The sequence below is a fragment of the Cricetulus griseus genome, chromosome 3 (genome assembly GCF_003668045.3).
Source record: "Cricetulus griseus strain 17A/GY chromosome 3, alternate assembly CriGri-PICRH-1.0, whole genome shotgun sequence".
NCBI lineage: Eukaryota > Metazoa > Chordata > Mammalia > Rodentia > Cricetidae > Cricetulus > Cricetulus griseus.
This window is the reverse complement of record NC_048596.1, coordinates 222381852-222395078: the sequence shown is the minus strand read 5'-3', so window position 1 is coordinate 222395078 and position 13227 is coordinate 222381852. Positions and strand designations below refer to the sequence as shown.

Below are 13227 nucleotides of genomic sequence, written 5' to 3'. Positions count from 1 at the left end.
TCTTACTTTACCAACTGAGACAGGTCACAACCTTTCTTTTAACATACCTGGAAACTTAAGCTTGCTAGGCAAGATCCATTCCCTTGGATTTCACTAGGCAGTCCCATTTCCTGTCTATTTGGGAGGCTGATCTGAGTACCACTCATGTAAGTAGGATGCCGAAACACAGGCCAGATGTTCACTCCATCCTCCCTCTCTGATTACCGAGTACCAGCTGGATTTTCTCCTTTGTTTGCCCTTAACATCTATCTTTCTTGCTCTTGTGTCCAATCAGGTAGCCCTAGCTGCAATGCCTCCTTAGTATTGATTACTGAGACTCACCACACCCATCTTTTACTCATAATAAAAAATAATAGCTAATAACAGCAAACCCACTTACACAACACTTACCAAGTCTTCAGTACTGTTGAAGGGTTATGTAAGCTAAATCGTTAACTTAAGCTTTATGTCATCTACCATCAAATAGTCCCATGGGGCTTAATATGTTGGTGACTGATCCCAAATTCAGTTCCACCCTCTTAAGGCTGTTATTTACAAATGGACTATCTTTGCAGATGGGTCCTTACTGGTTTAAGAAAACCAAGACGGTTCTTTGGGGTCAGAGAAGTGACATTTCTGACCAATAACAGATTTTTAGAAAGGCCACAGTTTATGAAAAGACAGGTTGTTCAAGGGGAGTTTTCACTTGTTGCTCTTCACAAAACCACAAAGAAAAGAGAATGTCTTTCTTCCTCAGGTCTTGCTGAGTGTGGAGTCGAGGCCTGGAACTGCTACAGCCCTTTTGCAACCATGAGGAAAGCTAGCTTGAAGATAAAATGCCAAAGGGAACATTAAGCCAAGTGGGACATCAGTCAATTGTGTCTCAAGGCCTGATTCTCCTAAACCTGGAACAGCTGGAACTGTTGTTTTCTTTTCTCCTGTGATGGTTCACTCCCCATTGTTCTAAATTAGCTGATCCCAGATCTCACTACTTGCCAGCAAGAGCATCTTCGATAATACAATTAGCTCATCGTTAAAGAAGCAGACTTTCATCCCAGTCTCTCCAAATCCCCTTCTTAGTCCTGCTGCAGCCTGCCTGCAGGAGCCCCTCCTCCCACCCGGTTTCCATCCCCTGGAGACTTGCTTCTTGGTGCAGACCCAGGGTCCCCCTATCTCTTTTCCCTCTCATCATTCCCATCTCCATTCCTCTGTGTCATCTGCTGGTCTTGCAGAAACATTTTCTACCAGGGATGTCCAATGGCTACAATGGGCTGAGACATGGATCTGAGCCTCACTCAGCCCTTGTCAGAGAAGCTTCTTCTTGCAGTAGATGGTAATTTACAGAGATACCCACAACTGGGCTATGTGCACAGAGGGAGACTTTGGAGCACTCCATCCTAAATGGGATTCTCCATCAAACCTCTCCCCTTAAGTATCTAGGTAGAAGAGGATGTGGAAAGATTGCAAGAGCCTGAGCTAATGGATGACTCTAAAGAAACAGTGTCTTCCAGACACAATAGGGCTGATACACATATGAACTCACAGAGTCTGTGGCAGGATGCACAGGGCCTACATAAGTTCAAGCCAGACTGGGTCCCAGCTCTGAGAGGAGGAAATAGTCCTACCTACCCCTAATCATGAAACTATTGCCCCTAATCATGAAACTATTGCAATTGATACCTGCTGGCAACAGGAAAATCAATTCTCTTTAATAGAGTATCAGCCACACTCCAGGGCAGGCTCCATAATCAGGATGAGTTGGCCAACAGAAAACAAACAATGGTATTTTTGTAGACTTTTAGCTTCATTTTGTTTTGTTTTGGAATATTTTTGTCTTACTGGTCTTTTACTTGCTTGTTTTGATTTTCATTTTTGTGGGGATTGTTTTTTGGTTCTGCTTGTTTTGAAAGATAAAGAACAAAATTACGTGGGTAGGAAAGTGAAAAGGATTTGGGAGGTTCTAGGGAAAGGCATAACATATCAACAAAATATATTGTATGAAAAAATTAATTACAAAATATTCTCTTAAAAAAGCAAGGTGGTGGTGGTGGTGGTGGTGCACACCTTTAATCCCAGCACTTGGGAGTCAGAAGCAAGTAGATCTCTGTGAGTTTGAAGCCAACCTGGTCTACAGAGCAAGTTCCAGGACAGGCAAGGCTACTCTAAGAAAAGCTATCTCAAAAAACAAAACAAAGCTGAAGAAAGAGGACACGTAGCTTATTTAAAATCATACCAGTGTGCCAGTAAGCATGCAGAGATCATGCATACATTAAGGACTGATGTTTGTACGTAAAATTATAAAGGCAGGTAAAGAACAGGATAACCCACCAAACTCACAAATAAACTAGTTTGGCATACTGGTGTCTCCAGGCTAAAAGCATTTGAAAAACACCCATGGGCATTCTCTAGCTTCGCTTTATGTATGAAAAGACCCAGCCTCCAGAAGGCACACCATTATCCCAAGGGGGTGAAAATTAAGGCAGTTAGCTCTTACCATAAGAGATGAGACTAAAATATGAACCCCAAGGGGGAATTTGTTTGTTCCTCCTGTGATGCTCCATGCATGTAACACATCTGTAAAGTTTTTCTCCTATGAATTTGCATGGTGTGGCTTTACTTAGTAGACCCAATTACTGAACCTCAGAGGAGAGAAGAAAAATCTCCTTTTTACCCAACCAACAACATCTAAGACAAAAATATACATACATACACATCTCATACATACTCTCTCTCTCACACACACACATATAAAGACTTAGATGTGTATTTCATTTTGTTGTGTTTTGTTGTAATCTCTTTTCTAAGAGAAAGGGAGTGGATTCAGATGGGGGGGCAGGATAAGGAGGAACTGGGAAGGGTAGAGGTAGAGAAACTGTAATGAGGCTATATTGTATGAGGAAATAACCCATTTTCAATAAAAGGGGGAGAGACAAAGTCATGTGTCCAACATCTTAGCCCCTGAATAATGAAGCAGCTGTTTAGAGATCTGAAGGAAAGGAAACTACAACACAATCATGGTCCTCTGTCAACCACGGACAACCAGGCACAGCTAAAAGAGACTAGAACCATGGATCAGACCAAGTGCACCTGACAGACATGCAGAACATTTCTTCCAACAGCATCATTAAGAATGGTTTAAGCAAGCTGGGGAGGTGGCTCGATAGCAAATCATTTGCCACAGAAGCATGAGGACCTAGACCCAACATCAAGCCAGTTGTTGTAGTATACATCTGTAATCCAAGTGTTCCACTGGACAAGACGGGAGGAGAGATAGAATCCTCAAGGTGACAGGCCACCTAACCTGGCTTCATAGCAGTGAGTACCAAGAGATCCTATGTAAAGGTAGAAGGCAAGGGCCAACACCTGAGCTTGTCCTCTGACCTTCACACTCACACTACGCTCACATACATGCACACAAATAAAAATTTTTGTCCACATGAAGAAAAGTGAAATTAGACCCTCACACTATTTTCAAATTAAAATCAACTCAAAGTTTGTTACAACCTTAAACGTAAGACCTGGAATTGTGGACTTCAGATGGAGCTCAGTAGTAGAGTGCCCACCTAGTATGTGCAAGATCTAGCACCACAAAAAAACCTACTAGCAGAAAACGTAACGGGAATTTTAAACACTGTACCAGGCACTAATTGGTTTGGTATGTCTCTTAACAGCACAGACAACAGAAGACAGACAACTGGGATTCCATCGAATGAAACAGCTTCCACAGAGCAAAGGGAGGCAATCGACAGCATGAAGAGGTAACTCCCAGGAGGGGAGAGTCTGCAAACCATGCACCTGAAGCAAGGGCAATATTCAAGCTAGGTGATGAGAAAGTAAGACCCGAACAGCCCTCTCTCAGTGGAGAACACAGACATGGGCAATGTATAAGAAAAAATGCTCAATGTCACTACTCATAAGGGGAATGGAATTAAACTAATATGAGAGCTCTCCTCACACTTGGTTGTTACCAAGAAGACAAGAGGCACACACATGCACCAATGAGGAAAAGGGAGCCTGTGTCACTGTTAGGATAGTAACCCAAACTAACTGTGATAGTCACTTGTGGCAACATGATGTACTTAGAGGACAATATGTTAAGTAAAATAAGCCAGGCAGAAAGAGACAAATGCCACGTGATCACAGTCATACTGGAAATATAAAAAAGCAGAATTCACTGAAGCAGACTAAAATGGCAGCTATCAAATATTGAGACTGAGGGTACACTGTTCAACAGACATGAAAATCGGTTAGAAAAGAATGATTTAAAGAGTCTATTGTACACCACAGTGACTGCAATTTATCACAATATATTACACATTTAAAATTTTCAGAAAGAGGCCAGGCATAGTAGTGCACACTGTTAACCCCAGCACTCAGGAGACAGAGGCAGGTAGATCTCGGAGTCTGAGGCCAGCCTGGTCTATAGAATGAGTTCCAAGACAGCCAGGGCTACACAGAGAAACCCTGTCTTGGAAAAAAAAATCAAACCAAATTGCAGAGAATAGGTTTTAAATGTTCTCACCACAAAAAAAAGAATGTGAGGCAATATATATTAATTACTGATTTAGATATTATATAATATATACATATAGATGAAGATAAGTTGTAAACAATAAATATAAATTTTAGTAGTCAATTCAGTTGCAAGGCCATCTACTAGCAGACTACGAACCCAAACAATTCTATATAGCATGTGGCAAAGTCATGGCTATCATTAAAACCATTGTACATCTAAGGGCTTCTGTCTGCTTACAGGGAAAATGTCATGGCTAACTACTATATAAGCTAAAACATTACAGAATTTTGAAGGGCAGAATAGTAGTTTTCCACACACTGTCTGGTGTGGTGGTTCATTAATGTAATTGCAATGCTCAGGAGGCTGAGGCAAGAACATCATGCATATGAGGTCAGCCTGGGCTTCATAGCAGGATGCTGTCGTCCCCCCCCCAAAAAAATAACCAAAGGTGGGGTGGAGGAAGGGAGATATAAAGGCAGGAAACAGAAAGGAGAGAAGAGAGGCAAGTAGAATGAAATAGACAAAATTGCTATCCTAACAGAGTACTGCCCCAGTCATTTGTTTCACAAGGGTAAATGGAGAAGGCAGCAGCTGTACAGAAAGGTACACCCAAATGGGAGAAGGTCTAAATGATGGAAACAGACCATGAACCAGACTAGGAATACCACTGGTACAGGTCCTAAGTGCTCCGAGATACATGTGAGAGTCAACTATGCTCTTCCAATATGGAGGCCTCCAATTTGACTAGGGCAGGGACGGTTCCCAGAGTCGCACCATAGTAATGACAAGGAGTAAGTTCCCCCTTGTTCACTATACATGTTTCTCAGTTTCTAGTTGGCTTAGGCTTTCAGGGGGCCCTGACCAAGGTCTCATATCCTCAAGGCCTATTACCCTCTAGCTCTAGCCCACCCTACCCCCAAGTTGTGAGATGCAAAAGACACTAGAGTACAAAATCTCTGTGACCATGAATGGGTAAATGGGGATTATGGCCTCTGTGGCAGGAGAGGCTGAGGAAAAAACATCAGAGTTACCCAGAAACTAGGCAGCATTTCAGAAAGATGACCAAGTGTGATTAATGGCCCCTTTAGTGGTAGTAGATAAGGGGTGATGGTCAGAGCATCACCCAAAATAGCCAAGCCACCACAATGAAGAGCTCATCCCAGGCCAACAATATGGCTTAAAAAAAGGTGCTTGCTGCCAAGCTGATGAACTGAGTCCAACCCCCAGGATCCACTTGGTAGAAAGATCTCTACACACACATCATGGCATGTGACCCCATGCTCACCCCCACCCCACTAAATAAAAAAGTAAATGTAAAAACTGCATCTTTTTTTTAAAGCTCATCCCATTAAGAACACAGGACCAAAATCATAAGCTTCCTGTCTGGAGTTTTCATTTATAATACCGGCTCTTTCTGAACCCGGTCCAGCTGGTTGGCGTGTCCCGAGCAAAGCATAACTCACAGAGCAGAACACAGGTCAGAGGTTTCCACTGCCCTGCTGGCAGGAGCTGCCCACATTCCTTCCCTCCTGTTTTTGCTCTTAAAATGTTTTTTTCACTGTTGTTATCTCCAGGAGCAGAGGGAATGGAACCAACTGAAGGTAGGCTAATGTAGTGGAATGTGGAAATCATACATGTGGCTGTTTTCTCCACCTAAATTCAAGCTCACACCACCCATGAAAAGGCAGGGGATGGGTGAGGTGGCATGGAAAGAGAATTACTCCCCAAGGGGAACATGAGGTACTGGGAAGCTGAGGGTGTGGAGCAGAGGACTGGTAGAGTTCAGGGTATGAGTCATAGTAGAGACAGGAGCTGAGCTCCCATTCAAGAAGACCCAGATGAGGCAGTACCCCCAGGCCAACATGGCACCCCATCCTTCTACAGAGAAAGAAGGGATGGGAGAATTAGGTTCTTCCCAATACAGAGAATAAACAAAGTGATTTGTAACTGTTCTCCATGGCAGCCCAGGAAAGTCCATGCATGTCATATACAATGCTTTGCTTCCACCCTCCTTGTCCCAGATGTCCATCACAAGTTCCAATGAGAACACTCTCTTGCCTGCTGCTGAAACGGTAGGGCTAACCTTAGGGAATGAGATCTGATTTCTGCCCGGCATGTGCCCCTTCAATGCATTGGTATCAGAGTGAGTACAGCTCCATTGTGTCCTCTCCACTTCCTGTGCATAAGGAAGCCTCTTGGAGGCTGACACTAGGTAAGGGATAGAAGAAGAGGATGGCTTAGTAGAGTGGAGGCAGAATAACAATAAATGTCCACAATGGGTAAATAAAGAAAATGTGGTCTGTATATACCACAATTAGTCAGCCTTTACAAAAGGACATCTTGTCACCTGTTATACAAGCATGGATCTTGCAGACATTATGCAAAGTAACATAAGTCAATCACAAAAGACAAAGACTCGGTTGGTGAGCTGGCTCATCAGAAAAAGACGCTTGCTGCCAAGATTAAGGACCCGAGTTTGGTCCCCAAAATTCACATACCATCTCATGAAGTCACAAACCTCTTAGAAACAGTGTTTCATCCTTACATGTCATGAAACAAATGAGCCTGAGGTGCCTGAGATGGAGGAATTTCCAGAAGTTGAAATCTGGCAAGTCTGGGTATAATCTCAGAGGGGAGGGGGAACCAAAAAGAGTCACTGCCACCTTAAGCAATGAAAATAAAGCAACTTCCTCTTGGATTAGTTTGACCAAAAGCAAACACATATTTAAATTCTCCATTTCTCTCCCTGTCTCTCTGCCTACTGGCCTGTCTATCTCCATTGTTTCTAAACTGTCTGTCCCTGATGCCTGGAGTGTTCACCTGTGTGTGTGTGGTTCCTGCACCTAACAAAGAGCTTTGCTCTGTATTTCTTGAACAACACAGAAAACACGGGGTGGAAAAGAAATAAGGATACTTATAAATCTTTCAGAGAGTTTTATGAGGAAAGTACTTACTTTGCTGACCTGGAACAGCAAACAAAACCACAATCAGATGCTACCATCCTATATCACACGTTAAGTCCACCATATACAGAATCGTTGCTCTATACTGTGTCTTTTAACCTGGTCACTGTTTCAGCAAGTATCAACACACACAATTCTGACAAGGGCATTGGAGAGTACATAATTTAAGATGAAAGGTATACATTTAGCTTAGGTTATAAAAGCAGACCACATGGGAAATATACAGCATAGTAAGGTTCATTACATTGTTCTCTGAAAGGCAGGCTGAACTTAAACATGAGAAGTTCACAGTCTTAAGTAACTTCCAGGCATGTTATGAACTTAGCTGCAAAGTTCAGTCTTTTTAGAGTCAAGAGAGATTTTCAAGAAACTATCACCACAGACAAAACATCCTTGGGGGCTCTTCTTCCATTCCTGTTGGGGAGGGGGCAGGGTGTCCTCTGGATAGTCCCTTTCCTAAGTTTATATTAGGGTTGTGAGTTTAGATCAAAACAGCCATCCTTTCTTCCCAAGCCCCCCCCTGATCCAACAGCAAGCAGGGGCTACTCCTTTCAATAAACATTCTCCCAACAGGGTCTTCTCAGCTCTCTCCATCTCAGAGGACTTAAGGAAGGTGCACTTGCCATGCATCACACCCAACCCCCACCCTCCCCAAAAGCACACCTTACATGAAAATGAGCCGAGGCTCATCTCCAGGCTTGTCCCAAGCCCAAGCTCTGCATGGGCAGAACATTCTAGAGTTCTGCTCAGCCTAACTCTACCTGCCAGACATTAATTTAGCCTCATGAGTTTCAGAAGTCCTCTAGAAAAGAGGAAATTCAAAAGCAGAAATCAATCCACCCCTGCTGATTTTCCAACTAGATGAGGGGCAGACGAATCAACATGGAGCCAGCCAATCCTCCTACCATCTCAGAACTAGTAAGCTCCCTTTCCCACAGATGGGCAAGCTTGCAGAAGTGGCTCTCAATAGTCTAGTGTCCAGCAGCCAGGAATCAAGTGGACGAATCTCACTAACCATTTTTCTTATCACACATTAGCATGGAAGTTCTCCCCAGAAGCGTATGCAATTAACTAGTAATTTTTACAGAAAGAACCCAATGCATATAGCATTGACCATCCTTCAGCCATGCTAACAAGAGTGAACTAATCCACTCCCATCTGTAGGTGTTAAAATCCAGTCTCCCCTGGTTTCAATGAGTTGGAGCTAGCCAGGCTAGGAATCAGGTCATAGCTCAGGCTCCCAAAGTCTCCAGTCCCTCAGTCCATGACACTGTCTTCAGAACAGGAGTAGCCCATCCCAACAGTAACATTTTTGTATTTTGTCTCTTAACTTGTGTGACTCCTGGATCAGAACCCAGATACTTGGGCAATGTCAGCCCTGCTCACAACTGGAGCTGAGCACAGCAGCCCAGGTCTGGCAGGAAGCAACCTGTGCATCTCTGAGCATCTGGCTCCTGCAGTATTTGTCCTTGAATAGGTAGGTGGCGGGGGTTGGGGGGCGGCATCAGACCCAAGGAAGGTTGGCTTGTGGGCAGATAATCCAAAGAACAGCAAGAATGAACCACAGCAGATTTTCAGGAGCTGGGTGGGAATTGAGTGTTGGCTCACTCATTCACAGAGCATTTTCTGAGCACTTAGTGTGTGCAAGTCTCATGGGGAACAACTATGAGGAAGAAATGTTCTTTTCTTTCAAAGGGCACAGTGCTGGGGCTGGCAAGACGGCTCTGCAGGTAAAGGAACTTGGCACTAAGCCCAATGACCTGAGTTTGATCCAGAACCCACACAGTGGAAGGAGAGAACTGAGTCCCACAAATTGTCCTAGCACATGCATACACAAATTAAATGTAATAAAGTCTCTTACAAGGAGCACTGGAGTCATGGAAGAGTGTGTGGGCTGGCAAAGGAAGGGGCTGATATGAGGAATGGGATGGTCCAGAATTCTAAGACACAGGAGGACAGCATCTTGTGGAGTGTGTTTTCTACATCTGGCCCCTGGGCTTACTTTCATTCATCGCATTACAACACAAATAGATGAAAACAGACACATGGGCCTGTACAGAGTCCTCTCTCATATGCACAATAAGCCAACCCTTGCTGAAAACAAGATAGACGGGAGGGGATGAATCAGTGGCACACATAGGATGCTTAGGGCAGAGGGACTGTTCTGAAAGACACAGTAAGTGCAGATACATGCCATTCTATACTTGCCCCCCACAAAACATAGCACCAAACACAGACCCTAATGTAAGGGACTGAGCCTGAGTGATAATGGTATGTGTGAGTGTAAGTTAACAGATCCTTAAACCAATGTCTCACCCTGGTGGGATGTTAACGGTCAGGGAGGAGGGCATATGTAAAGACAGGAGGTACATGGGAGTTGCCTGCATCTCTATTCCATTTTGCCGTGCCATAATCAACAAAATTTATTTTTTAGTATGGTTGGTGTGTGTGTGTGTGTGTGTGTGTGTGTGTGTGTGTGTGTGTGTGTGTGTGTGCCTATGAGCATGTGCAGATGCTTGTGGAAGGTAGAAATCAATGTCTGATGTTTTCCCTAATTGCTCTTCAGTTTTGTTGTGTTAGAGGAAAACTCTGACTCCCCCTCACCCGGAAATCCCTGAACCTGAAACTCATTGATTTGGCTAAATTGGTGAGCCTCAGGGATCTTCTTGTCTCCACCTCCTCAGCCATGGGATTACAAGAGCACACAGTACCACACACGGCTTTGTCTGTGAGCCATTGAGTTCTTGTCAGGTTCTGAAGGGAGCAGGCAGATGCACCTTGGCCTAAGTGCTGCCATTTTACTTCACACTCCATTTTACCTGTGTGATATAAAGTTCAGGCTCCCAAGACCTAGGGCAGCAGAGAACTTTCCAATGGCTGACCCACCTCCTCCCTAAACTGAAGAAATAGTCCTTATGTATCTTTGGTTCTCTAGAAACATTGTGGCTGTTCCTAACAACAGAAAGAACAAATGACTCTCATTGGTTGGGCTGAAAGGCTTGCATTGAATGTCAGTTGACAATGATAGAACATACAAGGATGGTCCCTCATCTTTGATTCCTGGTTAGTGAAAATTGTAACTGTAACTTAGCAACAAATATATTGTGATATTCATGCTTATAAACCCCACTTCTGCCCCTTCTTGGGGCTGTCAGGAGAAGCAAGGCTCCTGAGTCCCTGTCCTGCAGCCCTGATCAATCAGTGGCCACTTATAAAGTGAATTATTAAAAATCCTTGGAGCTCATAAGTGTCGTGTCCCTTCCCTGTGGTGCACCAACAGGCTAGGTGTAACAGTTCCATGGTCAGCACACCAAAAAGCCCTTGACGTAACCTTCTCTCAAACCCCAAATCCACCCCCCTTTTTGAAATAAGGTCTACGTGGTCCAGGCTAGCCTCAAATTGTTATGTAGCCAAGGATGACCTTGAATTTCTGGACCTGCCAAGTGCTGGTCACATAGCACCATCATCAGTTTATGCAGCTTTGGGAATCAAACCCAAGAGCTTCAGTCATGCTAGCAAACTCTCTGCCCATCAAGATACAGCCTCAGCCCCCAATCTATTGTTTACAAAACCACCTATCCCACTCAACACAGAGTGAGTAAGAGGTGTGGGCTCTGAGTCAGCCCACTCACCCATACTCACCCACCAAAGCATCTCCACAGCAGCCATCACCCCCGTGCTCTGACCTGGACAAAGAATCTCTCACACCAGCACAGGCCATTGTACAATGGGACAGGCTTTTGAGTCCTATGCTTACTATCAGCTGGGTCCACGCTTTGAAGAGGCATCCACTCAGAAGTTCAAATTCTGCCATCAGCAAGTTCTATCCTATTCTTCAGTGGTAGACAAGTGGTCCATAAGGCCACAAGGCAGGCCATTTGGTACTCACCAAACCCGAGAGCTCTCTTCCTCCCATGGGCCACTTCCTCTTCTGTACATCAGGGTCTGTGTGAAGCTCTGTATGGAAATCTCACTTAGGTCTCAAAACTTAGGAAAGGGCTCATTCTTGTAGCCGATATCTAAGGTTAAGGCTCAGTGAAACTGAAGGACTTGATCACATTTGCTGAGTGCATAAAGAACAGAGGTAAGATGCCACAGGTCTGTCCCAGTCTTAAAAACTCAAGATGTCATCCACCTTGAAAGAATAAGGAGCTATGGCTTCTGAATGTTCCTTGGTGTCCCTGATGCTCACTGACACTGGTATACATAAAGGTCTCTTCATAATTTTTATTGTATGTGTGTGTGTGTGTGTGCAGGTGTGTGCTTGTGGGGGGGGGGGTACATACATGCCACAGCATGCATGTGAAGGTCAGATGACAAGTTGTCAGAATCTGTTCTCTAATTCCACCATGGGAATCCAGATCAGATCATCAGGCCATCTTGCCAGCCAGCCATACAGATCTTAAAGGAAGAGGACAAACGTCCACCACTGGACCTAGGCACTGATTGTAATACTGGCAATCAGAGCATCTAAAACCACCACTTCCATCAGCAACTCCCTGCAGAAGGTGCTACACCCCAGGCAATAGAGAAATTGGTTTGCTACATAGATTGTCTAGAGGCTAAAGAAGTGACCTCCACAGAGAGTTTCAATTAATTAGTGTTTCTTATAACATAAATAAATACCAGGCCCCTCTGGGCCTCTCCAGTAAGACTTCATGGGCAGTTTTTAAACACTGGACAATGTATTGCTGCCTCCATCATCAGTGTTAATATTTCATCATAAACGGATATGCATGAAGTGCCTATTGTCCATCAGCAGAATTGGCTGTAAAAAGATAAAAGTCTTGTTCATTAGCCACTGCAGATAAATACTCACTGGGGTCATGCCTGCAATAAATATGGGTTTAATCTTCTTCTGGAGTCACAGTGCAGATGAGCAAGTTAGGACCTGGGCTTGTGCATAGTAGGATCTGGATGGTATCAACCATGTGGTTTAAGGAACTCAATATATCATCCACACACAAGTCATTCCCCAACTCTTGCCTAAAATGTGCATTCCACTCATTTCAAGATGAAAGGTTCAAGGTTTTAAAATTATATTCAGGGAAGTAATGATTTTTTTTACTACTGCTCTTTATCACATTCCTTGAATTATTCTATACAACTGGCTGTGTGGCAAAGCCTTGCATAATTTAACAATGAGGATGAGGTAGTGAAAGAATAGAGAGAAACTGTAGGGCCTGGCCGGGGTTGGGGTGGCGAGTAGGGTGTCTTAGTTAGTGTTCTGTTGCTGTGAAGAGACTCCAGGGGCTGGCTTACAGTTTCAGAGGTTTAGTCCATTATCACCATTGTGGAAGCATGGCAGCACAGGGCAGACATAGTGCCAGAGAAGTAGCTTGAGGGTCCTACATCCAGATCCACAGACAGCAGGCAGAGAGAAACACTGGGCCTAGCTGGAGCATTTGAAAACCCCAAAGCCTGCCCCCAGTGACGCCCCCTCCAACATGGCTACACTACTCCAACAAGGCCACACACCTAATCCCTGTCATGTAGCACACTCCCTGATGACCAAGCCTTCAAATATATGAGCCTATGTGGCCATTCCTAGTCAAACCACCACAGGGGAAATGGGGGGAGCAGAAAATACTAGTGAGGAAGGAGAGAAAGTCAGTGGGCAGAAAGGAAGGAAGCTGAGAGCTGGGCCAAGCAACCCAGGTTCTGTAGAAAGGGAAAGAATGAATAGAGGGATAGAGGGAAGGAGGAAGGGATGGAGGGAATCAAGAAGTCTCATGGTACTTGATCTCTGGGCCCACCACAGCCATTTTC

General features: G+C 44.3%; 1 protein-coding gene and 1 long non-coding RNA gene across 5 annotated transcripts in view; one reads left to right on the top strand and one right to left on the bottom strand.

Annotated features, from left to right (window-relative positions):
- Positions 1-13227, bottom strand: part of Ccdc3 (coiled-coil domain containing 3) — a 93997-nt gene that overhangs the window by 45686 nt on the left and 35084 nt on the right. The window lies entirely within an intron of this gene.
- LOC118238602 overlaps positions 1-13227 on the top strand; it is a 73330-nt gene that overhangs the window by 55761 nt on the left and 4342 nt on the right. For 2 of the 4 annotated variants that reach the window (XR_004769339.1, XR_004769341.1), the window contains exons 2-4: positions 737-3294; positions 3651-8935; positions 9154-9907. This is a non-coding gene — a long non-coding RNA (uncharacterized LOC118238602). Of the gene's footprint in view, positions 1-736; positions 3295-3650; positions 8936-9153; positions 9908-13227 lie in introns of those variants that run through there. The other 2 variants (XR_004769340.1, XR_004769342.1) reach the window with 2 other exon arrangements.